At 35.9% G+C, this 24,194-nt stretch overlaps 1 protein-coding gene across 6 annotated transcripts in view; it reads left to right on the top strand.

The window, feature by feature from the left end:
- The window catches only part of BNC2 (basonuclin zinc finger protein 2), a 328,349-nt gene that overhangs the window by 183,144 nt on the left and 121,011 nt on the right, over nt 1-24,194 (top strand). The window lies entirely within an intron of this gene.

The raw sequence follows: 24,194 nt of genomic DNA, 5'->3' as shown, positions 1-24,194 counted from the left end.
GTATTGGATGGTCAAATTCAAATATATTACAAACTGTCATAACTTCAGATATCTTCATTTGTAATTCAGAGACACAACCACAAAATAATTTAACCTAGATTTGAAGTGTGAAGTGTGGTCCAGACAGTGATTTTTAGTGATTAAGGTGGAATAATTCTTTAGTTGTCCTACGCTTCTTTTATTTTGAAAATACATTTATTTTTAAAGTGGAATCATTTTTTCTTCACCTTTGATTCCTAGTTATATTAAACATGAATGGATATTCTTTAAAAAAAACCCTTATATATCTGTAAAAAGAATAGCACTACCATTAATGTGGGCACTGCATCATGGAACAGCTACTTAATTTCAGGAAACAGTCTAATGAATATGAACACTTTAGAAATTAGTTGCCCATTTCATTAATTGTTTATCTGTGAATGAAAAGAGCTAGTCAAGCAAAGATACTGTTTGGTTTCTTGAAATTGCTCCACCAAACTATCTCCAGATGTTGGGGGAAGTGGGGAAGGAGGAAACTTCATCCACGTTTTAATACATGAAACTTAAGTAGCATGCTCACAATTCATGATCTGTGTTTGGATGCCATTTTTGCTTTGTTTTCTGTAAAATAAAGAAGGTCTTCTCTTTTTCCAGCCTTTTCCCAGCAAAACAAAGTTTATAGCAAGGAGTCTACAGCAATATGTTCTGCCGAATAGGAAGTATTAGCTGGAGAAAAGAAACTGGTTGTTACATTTGCAGTTTAAATCATATAAAATCTGAACTTTTCTCTTAACATAAATAATTGAAAAAATAATTAAACTTTATAAATGATATTGCAGTGTAAATGGTACACATCTAACAAGAAAGGACAGATATTAAAATAATGAATTTCAGCAAAATACATGGTAGCAAATGTATTTCTGGAGTGCCAGTATGCTTTAAGATGGTCCCCTTCCAACTTCTTATTCAAGTGACTTCACTCTTAAAATAGATTTCTTTCTGAATATATGTAGGTGAACAAACAAGTCTGTGTTCTGTTTTCAATATTTCATTTATTTTTTCTCTTCTTTTTAAAAATGGAATTTTTCTGGACTGTAGGCTTAGATTTTTTGTTACAGTTTGTTTGCTCTTTTTTTCTGAGCAGTATCTCACTTGTTACACACTTTACTCTTCCCAAAAGAAGGAATACAGCTTCTCACCATTTTTTCTATTAAATATTAGGGGAACTCATTTCTGAGTGATAACCAGCCAAAAATAATACAGGATTTGTGTTCAGGGCTGAATTTTTCATATCTGTTAAAAAAAGCAACTGTGACACAGTTCACTTTACAGTTATTTTCCAGATTACTTTAAATAATTGAGCATTAGAAGAATCTGTCTATTCCCACAGGAAAAACTGTCCAATAAGCCTCTCCCTTCATCTAAGGGTCACAGAGGAAACCCTGGCTAGACGTTTTGGTGACTAATTTAAACTATCTGGCAAGACAATTGATAGCACCCTTCCTTTGTGTTGTGACAAATATATTTCGACTGCAGTTTATTAACATAATCCAGCACAACCACAGACATATTGTATGTATTATAGCATAGAATTAGAAACATTTTTTGCACATCACAGTCTTTATTCTCTCTCTTTTTTTGACAAGGATCTGGATAATTGCCTCAGCAAATGAACTGCTGTGTTCAGTCTGTTTCTGTAATTCCATAAATTGTTTTCCATGGTAAAACTAAGCAAGCTTTTACTGAGTAAGTATAAAGAACCACAGTGTAATTACAGAGGCAATATTATTAAAAAGTGTGACAGAAATAGCATTTTAACTGACAACTACTTTTTCTTTGCTTTATTACTACAAATCAAATATATTATGAAGTGCCAGTTAGTGAGCAACAGTGTCTTCTGCCTCTCTCTGTGTCTCTCTCCCTTTCATGCACACATGCACACATATACACAGGCTTTGAACTGAGATTTACCATAGAAGATTACCATGTAATCTGGATCATAAATTGCTAGGTGAAGTTCCCACCATTCCAGGAAGTTTTATTTAAAATTTAAAGTAAGAATGTTTGTCTCACACTTACATAAGTTGAATATTTAACTTTTGAGCTTTTGTTGGAATATATTGGTTCCCTTTATTGGTAAACGGAATTAGAATTATTCCTATTACATGGATGGAAAAAGTGAGATACAAGAAGTGATTAACTTCCCCCAGACTCAGACGCACTGAATGACCAGGCTAAGAATGAAACTTAAATTTGCTGTCTTAATCATTGAACCATACTGCCTGCAATCAATATGGTCTTGATCCAGAGCCCACTGAAATCAATGAAAAGGAAGGGTTTGACCAGGTCCTGCATGTAATGTAAAGTCCTTTCTTTAGTTTATTTTCCTTCTAATGATGTGGTTATTAAAGTGCAGTTTTTCCATACAATACTTATGTAGGGAGTAATTAAATCAATCAGTGACAGTGATAGAATTTGAATTCAGAGTAGTGGCCAGCTTCCCTATTTCTGACTCCTGTCGTCTTAACTTATTTTAAGTGGGACACCTTTTTATACATGAAATGTTTATATATTTAAAATCTGTTCATTTTATTTAAATATTTAAATATGTGTGTATATAAATGCACGTGTTTATATACATATATACATATACACACACACACACACACACGCACACACACACGCACACACACACACACACACACATATATAAGGAATCTGGTCTGCATTTCTTCATGGTTTCCAGGGCTCTGTATTCAGTCCTTTGCATTTAATAGTCCTCAAATAAGCACACATGCTGGTATGAACAACCCTATGTGAAACACTAGCATGTATCATTGAGTTTATAAAGTGTATGCAGGCTGGAGCAATGTGGGTTGTGAAGTTAACTTTACTAAAGAAAAAGTAAAAGGAAAAAAAAATAAAGAGTTTTGAGAAAATATTTAACTAAAAGCATGATGTAAAATTGTTTTTACTGATCTTCTGATACCTTAGAACATAATTATAGTTGTGAAGTCTATAGCAAGTGTAATGTTTTCAATATTTTTCATAGCCTTTTTTTACTGTCTTTGGTGTGGTATGTCCATAGGTTTTTATTAGATTAATAGAATTGCTGCAAAAATGAGTGAGATTGTCATGAAGGATAAAAGGCCATTTCATTTATGTTTTTTAGTTCTGAGAACAGGGGGAAAATGAGAACAACTGCAGTACTTATTGAATTGAAACATAGTAATGGTATTTCGTTAATCCCCTCACAAAAATTAACTGCGTGAACACTTGCCTTGATTCATGTACTGGTCATTTGTGATCTTTAAAATTGGTTCACCTAACAGCTCAAGATATGTGAAAACCTGAAATGATTGATCCTGTCTCATTGGTGAGTTCTGAATTCTAGTGGCAATACTAAGGAAAGAGTTTAAACAGGTGTTGCTTCCAAGGAGCCTCCTGGTGAAATATTTTTAAACAATTTTTTTTTGAAAATAGCCTTTGAAACTTATATAAACATCTCATATACAAGTCCATAAATCTCTCTATTTTCTAGTAGGCTACTTCAAATGGGGTTTTAACATGTCTGATTGTACAGTTATATTTACCTTTTTTTGCACAGTACTCAGAAACGTATCTGAGTGCTCCACATCTTGTTCATGTCTGGCAAAGGACCTGTACAATGTCATGTACTCATGTAGTTTATTTTAGCATTTTTCTTAGATGAAGTTTGAGGTATTCTGAGTTCTTAGATGTACAATAATTCTTAGTTCCAGGCTTGGCATGATTAAAAGAACTTTTCTTTTCCAGAGTCGGAATTGAAATTTGAATTACCTGTATCAGGCATACTGTTGAGTGAACAGCAGTATTAGTGAAACCAAATCTACCGCTTTATTGTTGTGCTGAAACTTATTACAGATCTCTGATTTCCCCCAAAGCTTCTCTCCAGCTCACCTTCAGCAGCACTTGTCATCCAGAGCTACTTTTGCTTGGTTAAGGAAGATGTGCCGTGTGTCTAGGCAGGAGCTGCTGGTTGATCAGCTGCTATCTCCTCACTGTTAAGTAACTGCAGTGGAATTCCCTGGCTGGAAGTACTTGTCAGGCCAAAGCAAAAGGGTCTAGGGACAGCATGTAGCTTCTGGGCTATATTTTGTGCTACTGTATTATAAGAATTAGGTACATTTACAAAGCCTACTTTTCTACCAAAGACAGCGAAAGCACATTCAGGGATTCTAAAATTGTGGAAGGGTAAAAGGATTGACTCATGGACTCTATGACTGCTTAACTAGTGTTTCCCTTGGAGATATAGTCAGATAGGTTGACAAGCCTTTTTGCTAAATCATACTATAATTATTTTCTTAATTTAGTAGGACAGACATTTTCCACTTTTTGTCATACCCTGGGCACAAATGGGAGTTAAAGTATCCCTCTATCTGGCTTCCTTTCACCAACATGCAAGCTGGAGTCCAAGGGTCTTCTGGCTGAATCTAGTGATTCATGGGGTATATTTGTCCCATCTGCTCTCCATGCTGAGGTTTCATGTGTGTGGAGTTTTGAGGAGTGTTTCCTATACCATTTAATTATTTGTTGAGAACCTACTGTTCTGTGAAAAGCAATTCCTCAGAAAGCTGCTGATGTTGCTCCATTTTTTATATTCATATTTTGTGTTCTTGAAAAGATCAGGAGCCTTTTAGTTTATAAAAGGAATAATGTTTTATGAAGTAAAGAATAAAAACAAAATACTTCTGACCCTTATTTAATTTTTTCACAAAATATGAGTGTTTTTTTGACCTGGCAAGTTACAAGCCTTTTTGAAAAATTGTCCATCAGTGATGCAGATAAATTCTCACTAGTTAAACTCTTCTCGTTCAGAGCTGCACAGGTGAACCTCAAGAACTTACAGGTGCTTTACAAAATAGTCTAAATTAATTTGAGCTCCTAACATTTTGCTATAACCATTAGCTATCAAGGTAACATATGTACATGGAAAACACTAGTAAAAGGTATTTGAAAGCGGTGTGTGTCTGTGTGTTTGGGGTATTTAGTCTAGAAGTCATTAAAGTGAGTTTCATACTTCCTCTTTTGGTGATTAATGTCTGTCTGGATTTCAATAGGATGGATACACATGATGTGCAATGGCATGTTTTCACATGTGAGCTTTGCAGGGCTGTGGCAAACTGATCAGTTTGTTATTATGCCCCTTACTCCCAAAAATGTAGTACTTAACCCTTAAAATACCAAATTTAAAATTCTTCTAAATCTGAGGTCAGTATTTCTGTCTAATTTTCCTTTAATATATTTTTTCATTTTTTCATATTTGCATCTTTGTCCTAGTTCTTTTGATTATTTCTCTCTCTCTCCCTCCACTTCTGCCTTTGTCCCTCCCTCCATGTTTTTTCTCTGAATCTGAACCAGTGCTTTCCTTCACGTTTTACTTCCTTCACTGTTGCTGGTCAGGTAGGTGTTCTGCTTCTCTCCACATATTTTTCACTCCCTTGAATTTTTACAAGGCAGTGGAACAGCTTTGCAACTTCTCCTTGTATAAAGTAAACAATCGAAAATTCATCCCTTGCTCATAAGCAGTGATTTCCCAAAGCATGTCAAGTATTTAAGATTTAGGAAAAAAGGAACAACTCAGCATAGATGCAAAATCTCATTTGACTTTAAAAATTGTGCCTGACCAAAACCCCCTGAAAACATTAGAAAAAATCACAGAAGTAGCAATTTTGTTTTGGGAAAATTATGTGAAAGTCTGTTCTCATCTGCCAGGATTCCCTTCAACAGTATTGAATTTGGATGCTGACTCTAATGAAGAATTTACAGGGCTCCCAGAATTACAGGTTTCTTTCAGTGGCATTTAATAATATTACTATCTAATCACTATTAGATACTGTCCTACTCAGTAATTGGGTGAGTGAGATGCCTTCTGAGTTAACAGTTTTGCCAGTCTCCTAGGGAGCATCTGCTTTTCATCTTTCAGTCCTTACTCAATGGGGCCACTGTTTCAGAGAAGGGAAGAAATTTTTAAATGAGGTGAAGAACATTACCATATATGCTTACAACTGAAAGGTGTATTTTAAACTGCTATACCAACAGACTTGAATGATAATTTTGAGAAGTAATACATCTGCATGAATGTATGGATATCTGCCAGTCACGGCCCCCAATGGTTTCAGAGAAGTAGTTTTACAGAAGAGACCTCTGTTCTGCTGTTTAGTCAAAAATGGTTCTAAGCTTGCTTCTTTACCCTGCCACTGCTACTCACCCTCTAATGCTGCAGTGTTTCTCCAGTTCCTCAGTCCTGGTCCTCAGTTACCCTTTAAGCCAAGCCTAGCAGTTTTTACTGATGACTGCTGCTACATCTGATTTATTCTTTCTTTTAGCTAGGCAAAATCCCAGCCCGAGAATTTCTCCTAAATCAGATGAAAAAAAAGCTTTCAATCAAGGGTTCTGCTAGCTCTCCTTGTCTAATGATCTCCTCCTTCAAACCGTGCCTCCTGGGAACTATCCACACTCTCCAGTCCCTTATCTTGTTCTTCTCCCTGCTCAAAGGAGCCTCACGTCCTGAGCCCTGACATCAGCCCTAGGGCTGACCAGCCTGCCCTGCTCTCCTGGGCAGGGTGGGATGTGCTCTGGGCAAGTTCAATTTCCCAAAAGATGAGGTGTTTGAGGAAGAGGAGATGCCCTTAATGTAGCCAGAGAGATTGCCTTTGCAATGGAGCCCACTGTAGCCCATGGTCCCCCTCACCTTGTGTTCCCCTGCCTGCTGGCACAAGGTAAATCTCAAGATACCAGGGAAGGACAGAACTTGCATGTGGTGGGGAAAATGGGATAAGAGTGGAAGAACAGCATACACAGCAATGCCCTAGGTGTAGCTCTTCAGACTTCAGTCTTCAGGGTGTACATGGCTGCTTTTCTGCTGTCTCCTAATTTGAGAATTTCTGCTTTCTAGATTTAATTCTCAGTCTCTCTTCCTGAGCTGGTAATTGTGATTGAAAGGTAGAGGAACTGAAGAAAAGGTGCATTAAGTCACTCAGGAAGTCAGTGAAATTGGTCTAGAAGCAACACCTTCATGCAGTCATGTGGGGGCCTGTTCCTTGTATTCATGTTTGGCTTCAGAAATGCCTTTGTTTTTTTAGTCACTGCAATTAGTAAGTGGAATTCAAACATGAGTAACAGAGGCTTCCAGTTTCTGTGCTGAGGACAGACCTGCTAGAGTGATATTTTGTGCTGTGTGGGACGATGGCATCTCAATGCACTGGTCCTGTGCTGCTGGGAAATACCTGCCCTGCTTTTATAAAAAATTCTTGGGTGCCAGAAGCAATGTGGCCAAATGTGTGTGGTGTGCTGCTTTTGCAAATCTCTGCAGAAGAGCTTTAGGAATTTCTGTATGGCATTCATTCCACTCTGCAATATGGACATCACTGCCCCCCTTCCTGCCTCGGGCCCAGCCAGGCAATGAATCAATGTTTTCATTTCTCAGAAGTATGCTAACACCATGCTAAAGGCCACTGCCATCTTCTTGTGTAGTTCAGTCTTTGCCTAGGAAAACTGAGGTTATTCTCCATACTTGGTGTTCTCACTCATTTCAAATATGAGCAGATATATATATATATATACACAAAGAAAATAAGTGGGAAGGGAAAATAATATTAAATATCATTAATTTATAATTTTTTGGTAACAAACAGATCAAGTTCTTTGACGCAAAGACAAGAAAAAATGTATCTAACATAAATTGGTAGGTCTTCTGTGGCAATATACTTCACTTAAACTGTTTAATGTACAGTTTAGCATTGAAAAAAAGGCTAAAACTCAGAAGTGCTTATGTTTTCCTTATGTTTTATGTGTTTGGGGTTTTTTTTCAAATTGAAAAGGATTTACATTGATTTAAAGACATTTTCTAGATTTTGCTTTGAAAACAAATCATGTCATAGAGCTTTGCCAAAATAAACTTGGCAGCTTACATTTTCTTTCCCTTTTTTTTTGAGTGTTGGCATGTAATGAATATTAATGGAGCATCACTTCCTGGTTTTTGGAATGATACTTTCTTCATGTAAATACTGCTTTTTGAAATACCAAAAGCCCATGTACAGTTCAAGTCTTCAATTAAATTTAGATGAATTTTTGAAGGATGTTGATTTTTTTAAATTGTGAATGTATTGAAAATTTTACTAATTTTGTTGAAAATTTAGGGGAAGGCAATTTCATTAGTTTGAATTCCTTAGCTACTTAGCACATCTTGTTCCTCTATGTTTGTGTTTAAACCCCTGAATTTAAACTCCTTTTCTTTTTGAGGATTTCACAGCAGCAGGCACATTTTCAGTAACCAAATAATAATACTGAGAAGTGAATCATTCTGAATAAAGTGGAACTGACCTGAATTTGATCCTCAAAATGAAACTAACCACAACTATTTATTTTTTTTAGAAATTACTATCACACACCTCTGCACCATCTGGCTTTTCCTAGGAGTTGAAACAGACTTATCAACATACTGCAACAGACTCTGTTTTTGTGTTGTGTCTGGCAGAACTGTTACCCAAAAACTCTGGAATTCTCACCAGAAGGGTGGCTTTTAAGCAATTTCCAGACTGGTTTTCACACCAAAGAGTATTAGGTGGTAAGCAGAGTGGAGAAAAGAGCCTGTGCTTATGATTGCATCTTGTTTTTACCAATCACTAGTTTGTGCTAGGCTAAATATTGCTTTTAATTACGAGCTGGTGGAACTCTAACAAAAAATGAGAGAAAAGTCTCCCATTTGTCTCATTGTGACTTGAACTTTTCATCATGAAAATCTGTTGGCTATAATGAGGTGACATACGAATTTCTTACAGCTGACTTTAGTCCTCTCTGTAGTGCATGCTTTTTTAACGTTATCACGTAGACCCCAAGGTCTACACAGAGGAACCCATTCCATCTGGCCTTTGCTTTTGTCCCACAGGAGAAAAAAGTTGCAGTTAAGGGTGGTGATCTAACTCCTTCTGCACACAGACAGGCATTTACAGTGCAGCTAATAATGCTGTACATGTATGTGTAGGTAGATGACAGCAGGAAATGGCATTTGTGATGATGAGGATGGCAGCAAGAGCTCATCAGAACTGCTGCTGAGTTTGTCTGGGGAGGAAGGGCACTAGGGAGCAGCTACAGCAATGTCTGCAACTAAAGAGTACCAGCCATTTATACCTGCTATGATTACCATAGGTTTAAGCATCCCTATGCAGCCTTCCTGCCCTACGAGCATTAAAATGCTGAGAGCAGGATTTGTCCCCTCAGTTAAATAGTTAGGCTGATAGCTTTGTGCTTTACTCTCTTAGGCTGATAAATTTAAAGAGAGTTTAATTTTAAAGTTTAAATTTAAACTCTCAATTTTAAACTATAAAATTGAGAGTTTAAATTTAAACTCTCAGTTTTATAGTTTGGGAGAGGGTAGGTTGTTATTGACGCATTTTCCAGTCACTATGTTTTCTCTTATTTCATAAAACAATGAAAAAAATTATGAAGGGCTTACTTCCCCTTCAGTGAAACAGGAGAAAACATCTCATATTGATTGTAGTGGGAAGAGACTCTGGGTCAGTGTTTTGCATACACCCAGCCATTTCACTTTCTACCAGCCTGGTCTGCTTTTTCCACAGATGTACACAGTATGTATATGTATTTTCTGAAAAGCGTTTGCATATTACACGGTGACCAAAGTAACTTTTGTCCTCTGATTAACTGGAGGGTGCTATGACAGGAGTAAATACAGGGCTTAGCATGAGCACAGCATGTTCTCATAAGTATACATGCTGGATTAGAGCCTACAGGCTGGACTTTGCATAGGGAGTGAGAACATTCCTCTTTCTGCCGACTACACTTTGCGCTTGTGTAGCAGCAGGATTGCTGTAGCTGTGTTGCACTTGGCGAGGTCTAACACCAGCATGACAGAAGGCAAATGAAGGAAATACTAAACATGCAAAGAATATTGTATTCCTCTGGATGAAGGTGGGACAGAGCTTGTAAAAGAAGCTGGGGATGCACTTAATTCACTTGACTTTGTCTATGAGGATATGGGTAGATTTTTAGACATGCTGAACACTGAAAAATCAAAATGGACAGTCAGGATTTGATAAATATAAGGTACAAATGAGCACACTGTTTGCTTCTTTTATTAAAATAAAGTAGAACATAATTGAGTTCAAATACAATATATGCTGCCAAGTGGCAATACTCGCTCTTACTTTAATGCTGCATATTAGAATACATTCTTTTGGATGGGGTAGCCTGATGGTTGCTGGGATATCTGTATAGCTGTTGTAATTTTTGGCTGAATGCATGTGTCCAAATAGATAAGTTTTATTTAATAAAATAGCTTATGTTCAATTAAAAAAAAAAAAAAGAAAAAAAAAATGAAGAAAATGTTCTTCATTATTTCGTTTACTTTTTCTGCAGAATTCTCAAGGTTTAGATATGCTGGGAGTACAATTTTCCTTATTCCAAATCTGAGATACAGGAACAGATTGTCAAAACCAAGTCATAACTCCCATTGCCTAATCTGTCTTAGATTTGTAGATAAATGACACTTCAGGATCCAGAGATAATATTTTAACATGCATTTCAAGGTATAAATTCACCTATTAGTGAAGAAGAAAAATGGATAACATCCAAGTCAGACTAGTGACCACTCCTGTCACTATATAATACACAAAAGCAATGGAAAATATAAGCAAAACAACTATGATTTTTTTCCTTTGGTCCAGTGTAATATCTGAGTTCTCAACTGATTTCAAATAAATATATGAAATTGCTAAGCTATTATAAGAAAATATATTAGAAGAAAAACTAATTCTGTATTTAAATGTAAAATGTCCTGTGTGTTTATATGAAGATGCCTTCCTAATTGCAAAATCAGGAGAGAGCAAATTGATCTTTCAAAAACAATTTGACATTCATTTGGCCCAATTCAGGTACAATAACTGTGATCTGTGCAAGACAGTAATACTGTGGAGTTCAAGAAGCATTTGGACAATGCTCTCAGGTACATGATGTGACTCTTGGGGGTGGTGCTGTGAAGGGCCAGAATTGGATTCCATGATCCTTGTGGGGTCAGGATGTTCTCTGATTCTGTGACAAATTTGTGAGGTCAGAAGCAAGAAGTGTAGCATCTCTTGACTCCCGACTTTGGCGCTCAGGGGCACGTTACTGTTACAGAAACTGTGGTAGCAGGCTAGCATGTCTTATGTAACACAGCAATAAATATGCAGGTGTAAAACAGGAGGCAATGGTATTTGTAGGACTGATGACAAATATGAAAAGCATTGCAACACTGTGGTAAGCTTCGTAGGCTTTGTTGTTCATCTTCCTGGAATTGTGCTTAAAAATGTGTTTCTCCTTGCTTACTGCTTCTTGCGCTTTAAACAGATACAGAATTTTCAGACTGCCATCAGTTAAAAAAATAAGACAGAAAGAGTTTTTATTCTCCCTCCAACACTGCCCCTAACATAAAATTTATTCTAGCTTCATTGTCAGCAAATTACTTCATGTTGTCTCAGGTATCACTCAGGACTATTGCCGTAAACTGCAGCCACCTGATCCTAATTAGTTTTATTTTCCGCACACATCATCAACTGTTACACATGAAAAGGAGGAGTGATAAGGAGAACGAAAGTTACTTAAGATCAACATCCTCAGAACTTCTGCATGTATTGAAAGTCCTTTACGCTTCCCAAAACTGAGTCCCAAATCAAACTGGATACTAAAAATTGGGGAGCATCGAGAAATAAATAATGAGGGTCACTGCCAATGATCTGGAATGCTTTCATTAGATAAAGTCTTTATGTCTAATTGTCTCACCTATAATCTTTTTACACCCATTTAGTACAGCCAATTTTAGTTTTCTAATTTTTTCTTTTTATGGAAAGTTGTTAAAAAGAGACATTGCTCACTTTTGCACGTGACAGGACATTAAAAGGAAGCATTGTCTTTTTCAAATTGCTTGGCATTTCCTTTCTGTGACTCCTTAGAAATTAAATGAAGGTTGTCGGTCAGGAAGAGGAAAGCTGCATTGCTGCATATTCATTGCAAAGATACTGTTTCTTCCATTTAGAAATATGACTGAGTCTGTTGTCTTCTACACAAAAAGTGTCATAATCTGGGATATTTTGTCTTTTGTTTCTCCTCACACTGCTTCTGAAATCTAGAAATAAAGTGATGTTTTAGCATAAGTTATGGATTTCAAGTCAAGACTGAGCTTCTGTGTATCTTCTCTGCCCACCCTGAGACAGACAGAAATCACTGTGACAGTTATGATATACAGTCGTGAAGGTAATTTCTGAACGTGAATTTGTGTTACCTCCCATGTGCTTTCAACAAAGACTTGCTAACTGAGCACATCCTAAGGATTGCGTCAGCCAGGGCTGCATGTCATATGGAATATAACCCCTATTCTGTGAAAATTACTTTTGTTACTGTGAAGAATGTTCACACTCAAAGGTCTGCTGGCACACGTGTTTCTCACTCTCCTAGAAGTTTGTGGATTTTAGAGTTAGTAAAATGCCTACCTTGCATACACACATCAAGTTCTGTGCCTTTCATTAGTGTAGCACCCTTCCTCAGTCTCATCTTACCAAACCTCCTAATTCTGAATGAGAAGGAATCTCTTCACATTTAGTCCAGATCAGATTTCTTTGATTTAAAAAAGAAAAAAAAATAATAATTCCACGGTCATTAACAGCTCCCTTTTAAATGAAGTTATTTCACTGCTGAAAAACACCTCTGTAGAGAAACTGGCTACCTCTGTGAGAAAGCTACTCTCCAGCAGTAAGGGAAATTAAAATTTCCAGCTCACGTGAAATTCTATGGGTTTTAAGTAAAACCTCCATGGAAAGTATCTTTAAAGGTCTTACAGGAGAGACCTTCACCATGGTTTTCATTTGGCCTATGATCCTTTTCACAGGCAAATTGTGTGTCCACCAAGCTAGGTGGTGCAACCTGGTGAAAATGCAGCTCAAAGAAATGCCAGGTAGTGTGGCTTGCTCTTCTGGCAGTTTTGAAGATGTGTGTTTTTACAGGAACTCCAGATGGGAATTCTTACCTGATTTTTTGTCTGTTGTTCTTAGTGCACACAATGGTTTATTTAAAGAATTGTGGGATATTTTGTCCTACCTGTATAGAATGTCAATATGAGTATATGTAAAGAGTGATGGTGCAAGTATTTGCAGAATCAAGTGGTGTGGCTTGTTGATAGACATTAAGAAATAGTGGTGCAAACCATAAAAGACCTGGAAATATGGGGTTTTTTGCAAACCCTTACTTGTCTTGTACTTTGTTCTTGTTTGTTTGTTTGCTTGTTCAGATATTTTAACATATAGCTGTGTCATATCATTATTGTATTAAAGATAAATGTTGTTGTATGTATGACTTGGCAGTAGATCTTTGATTTCACATGTCCACAGAATAAATTAAATCTCCCTTTGTGTACACTACAAACATGTTTTGCCTGACAAAGCATGTCCTATCTGATATGAGTTGGACATTGTATGTTGTAAATCTTTGGAATTAAAATAGTCCTTTTAAATGTATGTCACAATGATTTAATGTGACATGAACTTGATGATCAAAATTATTTAAATTTTAAGGTTGTGTAGAGGGGAGGCCTGGGAGAATAAAGATCTTCTGAATTCATACATGATAGTGTAGGATGGAAACCAGCTTTTTTTTGTACCAGTAGGTACATTAGGAAAACAACCACAACATCAACAACAAAAACAAAACAAAAGACCCTACCTTACTTGAAAGAAAGGATCAGCCTGATAAAGGTTCTGCTTCAGATTGCAAAAGCAAATAAATATATGTATGTTATATTGTATTATATCTATTTCTTTAGTATAGCTAAAGGACAACTTCCCATGAAATAGTGCATTCCTTTAGAATTGCAGATTTTCATAATTTTTTTTAAACATTCCTATTGTAACCTACATCAAAAGGGCAGCTATGTTTCTTGTGTCTGACTATACATATGCATTATAAAAAAGTGAGTCTACTGTAATTACCAGTTTGCAGAGCGAATTCCTGCAGGGTTTGTACTCTTCCCATTAGTAAAAGAGATAAGTTGAAATGTATTAAAATTTCACTGTACAACTGGGAGTTTTTGTTCACAGTAAATGTGGTAATGTTTCTTCATTGCTTGACTGTTTGTGTTTAAATTTAGGCAGTGTGCCCAACAGGGACAAAATTATAGGATAAAGCTATGTATAAAAGAAAATCCTTCTGAGAAAACCAATAACATTTCTCCCTCCACTGCCTGCCCCCCTTCTTCCTCTTTTCTCTCTCTCTCTCTCTGGTTTTATTACATGTATGTATATATGTATATATATATATTTTTTTTTTTAATGTTCCATTCTGGCCAAAGAGACACATATTTCACATTTACTGGAATTCTTCTCTCTCCTAAATAAAGTGAAGGGATAGAATGTACTTTAGCAAATATTCGTGAAAAAATATCCATTGCTTTGTTTCCAGGAAATACCAAAGAAGCAAAATTTGAAAGTTACATTAATAAAAGAAATGCGTATTTAAGTAATTAATTACTTCATCTAATGAGGAGAAAATACTTTAACCTATTAGTCTGGCTTTTTGGGGACAAGACAAAAAGATTGGGTGTTTTTTTCTTATTATTATTTGCTTATAGTATCAGGTTAGTTGCTGACAGGGTTGGTCACTGAAGGGACAGTGCAGGATTGACTATTTTATTAATGTAAATAAGAAGTTATTGCTTTAGGGTATAACTTAAGAACAAGATACATAGTATGGAATTTTGACCTTGAAGAGAGAGAAAAGATTATTTTCTGTTTTGAATTATTTTCAAAATATTCTTTGATCATAATTCTTTTATTTAACTTTTGTAGAGCCCATATTTATCTTCCGTGGCTAAAATGCAGCACAGTGCAGTGCAAATCCACATAATTCTTTTTGTCAAATTGAAAACCCATCATTTAGAATCCAGAAAGCAGTAACATCTGAGAAAGAAAAAGAATCCTGAAAGGAAAACCTTCCTGAAGAGCAGATTAGACAGTAAACAATTTATTTGTGATATTATTTAAGGAGAATTCCTGAATACATGGACAGAAAGAAATAGCTACGCCATGGGCCATGCTGCATTTTACTTTGTTTAAATCAGATCTTGCTTATTCTTTAAATTAATAGCAAAAAAGGTGGAAAATAAAAAATCTAACAGATTTTGCTAACATAATTTTGTGTGTACATTTACATTTTTTTATAAGGTTCCCTATTTACTTGTTAGAAGTGATATATTCACTTGTAATTTTTACTGGACAGACTAACTGAGATTGATTAAAACTAGTCTAGAGATTATGAGTTATCTGATCACCTTTAAGACTTTTAACATTCTCACCATCTTCTGATTGATTTGTGGAGAAACAATAGATGAATAATAGGTATTAGTCTTAATAGATATGTTATTTGATTTAATAGATTGAAGTAACTTCTTTTCAACCACTTAGTAATTACTGAAAAAAAATCCTCTTTTGTGGATTAATGACCCAATAGTCCACATAATGTTAAGAATTGTTGACAGTTTCCTTCCATGTTCATGCTAGATCCACAGGTTCTATGTCTTTTTGAAGATACTAGAGGTAAAAAAACCATATTTTTTGAGCATATTTATTTTCAATTTTTACATCACAAGTTTTTAATTATTGGTTCACATACTTTATTCTGAAACATCTCTTGTAAGGCAGTTGAAGTTTGTTTTGAATGGCAAGGCTGATACCACACTATAAGAATATATATATGTAATATATATATATATATATAATATTATTTTACAGTAATCTATATAAAAGAATATATATACTTTATAGTATATATATATATATATATATATTCTTATAATGAGAATATACTTTCTAAAATTTAGTTGCCAGAAAGATCCACTTGTTTTCTGGAAAACTATCACCTGGACTTCTCATAGAATCATGGGCTGATGGAGAGGTTAGGGGTGGAAGGAATTTTTAAATATCGTCTGGTCCAATCCTCTGCCATGGGCAGGAACATCTTCAACTTGATCAAGTAGCTCAGAGCCCTGTCCAGCCTGACCTAGAATGTTCCCAGGGATGAGGCATCCACCACCTTTCTGGGCAACATGTGCCAGTGTTTCACCACCCTCCTCAAAAAAATTTCTTCCTTGTATGTAATCTAAACCTACCCCCTTTAGTTTAAAGCTGTTTCTCCTTGTCCTGTCACTGCATGCCCCTGTTAAAAGCCCCTCCCCAGCCTTCTTCCATACCCCTCTAGGTGGTGGAAAGTTGTTATATGTACTCTCTGGAGCTTTCTTTTCCCCTGTCTGAACTATCCCAATTCTCCCAATCTTTCCTCATAGGAGAGGCATTCCAGCCCTCTGATCATTGTGGTCTTGTTTGGACTAGCTCCAACAGGTTCATGTCCTTCCTTTGCTGAGGATTCCAGAGGCAAATGCAGTACTCCAGGTGCAGTCTCACCCGGGCAGTGTATGTCACAGGTCCAGGACAGGCCAGAAAAGCCAGGGAAAGCAACTTGCCTCCTGTGGTCTCTAAAGGAGACAGTGGGTTGTGGTTACTCCAGATGAGTTCCTGGGTGTAGCTTGCAGTGTCATTCTCTAGAAGAGCCATGGTCAGAGAAGGGTTTGTGAAACATCTGTGCGTGGATACCTATCTGACACTGACTGCTGCCTTGGCAACATATGTGGCTGAACTCCAGTGACTGACAATGTTGGTTTCATAGCAGAAACTTGGTTTTCATCTATGAGAACAAATATCTGTATTTGCTAACAGGCTCTTGGGCACAGGGAATCTCATTCTTAAATCAACTGTGTTTTTTCGTCAAATTTTAAGTAAAGAAGCTCATGTCAGTCTTAATTTTTTCAGTGCAAATAATTTTGATGCCTGTGACGCTCAGGCTAGTTTTGCACGCTATAGAAACGTAGGGTGATACTTACCTGTAGTCTTTGTATAGTATCTGTAGGCAGCCCTGTGAGCTGATTGTCTAGAAGCAGCATAAAAGCTCTACAGACACTTCCTGAAAAACAAAACATATGTTCTGAGTTATATTTCTCTAGAAAAGTCCAGGTAGCATTCCTTAACACAGGTTTTCTACTTTTGCTTGTGTCTGGGGTAGAAATGAAGAGCAGCTCCTAAATTAATGCAAGATTGCAAACAATTTTTTTTCTCCTATTCTTATTCCCCATTCACTTAACCGTTCTTTCTCAAGAAGACTTGAAAACAGTTTTTACCATGCTTAGAGACTGGGTTTTCTTTACTCCAGGAAAAGCTGTTTTATCCTATTAACAGCTTTCTCTCTTGTTAGCATGGTTGCCTTCATATTATATTAGTAACTGTTTTCTTGAATGCTACAGAGAAATATAACAATATTATTACCTTTCAAATTGTATTTACTGAAAGTAAATACAAGTAAGAAACAATACTAATGTAATGTGATGTGAAATTGCTAATAAAATACTGCAATGCAGTGAATAACTCAGAAGGTATTTGAGTATCACTAAATGGGAGAGAGATTAAAAATATAATAGCATTACATGAATCTTTCAGACCATTCAAATGCAAAGTTAATCCCCCCTTACTGTTTTTTGTTTTGGGCAAAGCATTGTTAGGCTAGTAGTATTGAAGTTAGTAATGGTCATGTATCACTTATTGTCTCTAGGTGAGTCCTATATATAAAATCATTCATTTCCTAATCATAAATCAAAGTGAACTTTTATTATAAAAAAATCTGTAACATTTTTGTGCCAACAGAAGAAATAATAATGCTGAATGTTTCTGCCTTACCTGCTTCGTCATTCCTCACCATGTTGTGTGAGCAGCTTATTAGCCTTATCTCTGGAAAGGTATATATTAGCATTATCCATTATTTTCAGATTGGGCAGTTATAGGTTGAGTGTTTAAGTGCATCTATTGGAGTGACAGACTTGGGTCGGTATCGAGGCATTCCCCCTCTTCCAGTCCAGTGTTTTGGCATTTTAGCTGAGTTTCAAAATTTTTATTTTTGTACCAGAATTCCATGATGGAGGAATAGTCATCTTGCATCATTCTGTCATCCTGCAGAGACTGAAATACTTCTGCATATTTCTGCTACATTCTGGAGAAAGTGCAGCAAGCTCTTCCACCCCAATTTTCCCTCTTTCTTAGAAGTTAAAATGTATGTGAGAAGGGGGATAATGAATCCCTTGTTTAATTTTGCTTGTGGGCTTTTTGCTTTACCTGCCAAACTGTCTTTATCTCAACCCACCTAGTTTTTCACTCCTACTATTCTGATTTCTCTCCCCTATCCCACTGTGAGCGAAGTAAGCAAATGTCTATGTGGAGCTTAAATTTCTTAGATAGCTGGGTTTAAACCAAAACAGTTCCCTATAATATGATATTAGTCTTATTACAGGAAGGTAACATAGTGCATTTCATAAATGTCAGTATACAAATGATCCTCCTTTTGGTGTTCATTTGAAAATAAATTGTATTCTGCCCTTGATTTGCCAGCTATTAAAAGTCGTTTAATTTCGTTTGGATCTTTTTGCTATATCTACAGCAGAATTTTTGCTGTGATCTTTTAAATAACTACTTGATTGGCAGGAAAAAATGTTTATTTGGATTCATAAAGTAGTAAAGAAGGGGAGTAATAGATATTATAGGAGCTTTTTAAAGAACATATATGTGCTCTGAAAAAAAAAAGAAAAAACTCTGAACTTAAAACAGTGGTATGGTACAGTCCTGTCATATAGACATTATCTTCTTAGCTTTATAACAAAGAAGCAGAATGAAAAAATTAATGGCATAGGAGACTTTCTGTTAATAAAGTTTTGGAACATTTGAAGAACTTTTCTGTTGTCTTCTTCCTAACTTATTCTGTCATGAGTCTACATACAGCAAAACAAGTGTGGATCTCTGTCTTACTCATTAACTTTGATTATTTTGTTGTGCCATCATGTCTCAAGATCATCTACTTTATTTAAAAGCTTAAAAATTGTTCTTCTAATGACAGTATTATTTACTTTCAATAAAATATTAGTTCAAAATTATGTAATTTTTTATTTGCTATAGAGAGTAAAACTGTTTGACAGTGGATAGAAAATGTTAATATACCATGTTGTGTTTGGGTCTCTCTTAAAGTTGAGACATAAGCTGCAAAAAGTGCTTTTTGCTTCTAACACTAATCATAATTTCATGCAAATATTTCATTCATTGGTATACAGTGCCTGAACTGTTATCAGTTTTAAAAACATAAATGAGATTATTTGCTCTGTCAATTAAATGTGGAAAGCTCTTGCCTGTATTACAAAAATACATAGAACTTGTGAATTGTCTTTATACAAAATCTTTATTGTACAAAAACTAAATTTCAAGTTTACATATGTGTATATGTATGTGTGTTTAAAACCCATGGCATCTTTGCTGAGTAACACATTTCTGTAGAGTGCATACTCACTTAGTCTTACAGATTTTAGTGCAGCTGCCAAGAACTGCACTTATCCACCAGTTTGCTTGTTTGCAGTCTCACTAAAAAATTTCACAGGACTAAATTATCTTCAAGCCTGATGCTTCTGTGGGTGATAACAGTGGATTTAGATTTAGGTGAGCTCTGTGGTGTAAATGTACAGGAGATGCATTAGAAAGGTAGATGGAACATCAGTGCAGAGAATGATACACTTTACTCCATTATGTATTCAGGTGCACAGTGATATAGATGTAGAAAGACATTTTTAAATACCTTTTTAAAGGCATTTGAGAAAGGTGAGGCACTCTTTAACCCTGCCACTGCGTAGAAAGATGTAGTTGAGACTTCAGTAAGATGCTATTCAACCTCACACAACTCTTGAAGCCTCACCATGAGTTACATTACAAAGCTTTGTCGCAAAACTTACCCATCTCTCCATAATGTTGCATCCCTTGGCCTCCATCTATTGTGATCAGTTGTAAGTAATCCAGAGAAGGAATCATATCTGTTCTTTACATGTTCTCCTTCTTCTCCCACACTGTCATTCCTTTCATGGCAGCTTATTGACTGTCATCTCTTGGAAGCTCTGCGGAACAGCCAGAAGGATTGATTCTTCCATTACTGCTGTAGGCTATTTCTATTAACATGGGAATAATAATTATTTTTTAGAAATAATAAAATCACCCAAACAATATTAAATTAATATCCTTGGTCTGGGAGAAACCCAGAGGAGTCAGAGCTTTTAATAGCCCTACAAACTTATGCATAGGTATACTGACGTCATGCTTTAATATTAGTCAAACTTCCTTTCTTTTTACATTGTGCTTTACAAGAAGAGCATCTCAAAGAGAGCTGCAGGATATTTCTCAATGTCAATTTTAAAATTTTAGGATTTGGTCAGCAATATAAACTATTTTAAATTATTCTACTGAAGTCAAGCTCATTTCCTGCATATAGGTCCTCAAGGACCATTGTAATTTTGATACAAATACAAGAAGCAATATGTTAGGAACTTAGTGAAAGATATGTACTCCTGCTAACTGCAGGCCATGACATGGTAAAATATAACAGCATGTATGTTTCAAGGAGGTGTATGTAGGAAACCATGTTTTGTTGCTGCTTACGGTGTTAACCTGCAAGTTGTCATCTAAATACATGACTGCCTATCAGCTAATACACAGGAGACTGTGTCTTCTGAGTTTAGTATTCCTTTCACTATTCACTGGTTTCTTTTCCTTCTGTTTTCTTTCTGGCTTTCTTGGGGAAGCTCCTGAGGAAAATCTCAGGGAAAATTTCTGTTTCTTTTCCTAGAAAATAGTGTAGTATGTAAAGTCCCATTGCATAAACTTTTTTATAAAAATCTTGGGAAGGCAGAATTACAGTGCATGACTTGTGGAATGCCTAGCTAAACTCTTTCAGAAGCATTTTCTGGCAAAATTCTAACATTGGTACACCCTTGGATTTTTATACCTACACTTTAACAGGTTAGCACAATGATTGCAATATTCAGCTGGTACATTGAAGATCTTTTTATCATCCCCACTTCCCACCCCATCCCTTTAAAATTAAGCAGTACCAAATGTCCAACCACAGTTACACCAACACACTCAGCTACCTACAGGAACACCAGCTAGTGTACCTTAAAATCCTGTGCTGAGGAATGGAGGTCTGCATGCAGACTTTGGTTTCTTACATTCATCTATGCCATATTCAGATTCAGCTGCCCTCTGGCCTTCCTGAGCCATCAGTGGCTTGTATTCCCAAGTTAAGTGGCATTGAAAAACAGGTGAAAATACTGTTCATAATGGTGATGCATATGTTTGTAAGGCTCAGTGAATTTGCTGGTTGCATTGTGAAGGTCTTAAAGCGCAATAATTTCTTTCATGTTAATGAATGTTAGCGTTCAGATGCTGTGTGTATAATCACACGCTGTTTTTGGCATCTTGAATCTTCCCGTCACTGAGTTCCATTGGCTTCATGTTGGGTATTGTAGAGATCTCAGGTAGTTACAGGAATTCTGAATTAACTAAGCAAAGTGAAAAAATAATCTCTGAAATTAAGAAAAAATTTAAACAACTCTAGTTGTTGTTTAGGGAATGTGGGCATCGGGCTAACAAAATAATTTGCCCAAGATCATGCCAGAACATAAGTTAGAATGAGTATCTTTGGTCCTAAATGAGCATCTTCCAGCTTGAGGGGTAATCCTCATCATTCAGAAGTATGCATGGGATTCTCTGTAGTGGAATGGGAAACTACTAAAACCAAATTACATCCTGGCATCAATACACACCCTTGGCAGAAAAAGCAGCCAAGTAAGGCCAGGCTGAATATTTTGGCCATGCTAATTATGTTTTGATTTTTTCATACCAATTGATATGAATTTATAAAAATGCATAGCTCTTTTTGAAGACTTTCTAATTTATTTATTGGAGGAAATAGCTAATATTTTCATGTTTCTAAAAAATGTGGGTGAATATTTTCAGCAATATGTATAAAAGATAGAAATCATACCAATTAATTAGTTCAACATGTTACATCATCAATACTCTCTTTAATTCAGAGAAGAGGAAAAGAAGCATGTAACCTCTAAACTTCCCCCGCCCCCAGTTTATAATCTATAGTGGCTAAATGGGTAATTTTTGAATGGGTGTAATGAAACTTACTCTTAAGCTTCAGCACTATATTTCAGGTCCAAGCTGAATCAAATTTTTACAGGCAACCTGTTGACCTCTAGGCCAAAAGTGGATAGGGTTGTAATAGAAATGCTGATGAGCCTTAATAAAGCAACTCTTCCAAATGTCAGAGTTTGATCTAGTACATGTAATGTACTATATCACACCTTTTGCATGTAGTGCAAATGACACATGAAGAAATCAAAATATCATCAAATACAAGCAGTGTTTGTCAGGTTGGCGCAGAGATCTGAAAAAAGTGGTGAATGTGAGAAAATCTTCTATGGTAAAATAAAAATATCATTTTGAAAGACCTCCTTTTGCAGTACAATTAATTACTGAGTTCATTAATTAATGAACATATTAGCAAAAGAACACCATTACTGACCAGTGTAGTCTTGATATATTACCAGGTCAATACACTATTGAACATGAAACAGGACCTTCCAGGAGATTTTTTTTCTCATAACCCGCAAACACATATATTATTCCTGCACAGTCAGCACTTCTCTGGTACCCTTATATTTCGTATTACTAATTCTTTTAATCACGCATCTGTAGAGCAATGTTTTATAACCTGGCTAATGAGTAATTGGACAGGTGACATTGGGACTGAGGCCCTGAAGTGTCAGGCATAATAGAGCAGGATTTTTTTCCCTCACTAGGTTTTTGAGAGTAAAAGGTTGTAAAGGAGCAGACAGGATAAAAGGAATAAAGGACTCTTTAACAGAAATTTGTCAGAGAAATACAGATATTAAATGTATCCATGAACTATAAATGTCTTTACATTTCTTCTGATGCAGATAAATAAGTGAAGGGATCAAACATTTAAAATAATTCTGAGGCTTTTTCATTTTCAGCAGCCAAGGAGCTTAGCCAGGCCAAGCTAATGCTGAATGTAATTTATTTAAAGTCACTACAGTTAAGATAATATTTTTTGTATGGAAAATATGTGTATTAATTCTTTGTAAAAGGCAAGAGTCTTCATAATTCTTTGGTTTCTCTGTGGCAATGCGTACCAAGCACCCTTCCCCCACCTTAGCCCCCAAGTAATCATCGATTGCATCTAAATCTATAGAGATATCTTTTCCTGGCAGCTCTGGTAGTTACAGTAGATTGTTAATCTGTGAATGATCAGAATAAGCCTCTCTGTCTCAGAAATCTCCATGCAAATCACATCTAAATGCATGCCATAAATTTATTAGTAGCAGTTTGAAGTGCACAGGTCATCTTCTACACTATTTAAAAACATATGTCTGTTACATTAGAAAGAGTCTCATTCAATTTATATTCACTTTTCTGTGGCTGTAGCTAGCCCTTGTCAAAGTAAACCTGTGTAATTTTTGAAATAATTCTAAAAAGGAAGATGAGAAAGTCTGTTATTAAGGAAAGTGTGTTATTAAGCATATTTGAGATCTCTGCATGGGACTGGAGTTTCACTATTCCTACTTTAAAAGAGAGAAATTCTTGTTTAACAAATGGGGAGTTTTAAGAGGTAAAAGGCTATTCCTAGATATTGGAGAAAGTGAGAGATGTAAAGGCAAGTTACAGGATGTTTTTTGAACCAGTCCTATTCTTGTACCTTGATCAGTTTATTGTTTTGGGAACACATAAAATCCATGACTTCTTTTTGCAGAGTTATGTGTTAGGTGAACCCAAAAAGGAAATTCAAAAATAACCTTTGGGTTCCATGAAGGAAGGGGAAATATATTTGTAGTTTTCCTTTCCATATGTGTTTGTTTCCTAATTTTTATCTGGATTTCAAACTGGTATGCTCCTATGGTAAGACATCCCTAGTTACTTTCTTTCTTTATGAAGTCAATGCAAAACCAGGATATTTATGGAACTCTTACAGCATCCTCCTGCTCATACTACCAACTTTTTTTTTTTTTCCTAAAGAAAATAGAACAATTTTTAAAAATATTTCAGGAATTTATTCATCTCCATGGGACATACTGACATATGTGTTTGAAAGAAAATTAATTTCTACTTAAAATAGGAGCTAGGCTTTGAATGTTAGAAAGCTGGGGTTTTCTGTGTAGCTCATATCATTCTAAGTATCACAACAAATCTGTACAC

This window comes from Zonotrichia albicollis, chromosome Z (assembly GCF_047830755.1).
Source record: "Zonotrichia albicollis isolate bZonAlb1 chromosome Z, bZonAlb1.hap1, whole genome shotgun sequence".
Taxonomy (NCBI): Eukaryota; Metazoa; Chordata; class Aves; order Passeriformes; family Passerellidae; genus Zonotrichia; species Zonotrichia albicollis.
The sequence above is the reverse complement of the archived record's forward strand: the minus strand, read 5'-3'. Positions and strand labels throughout refer to the sequence as shown.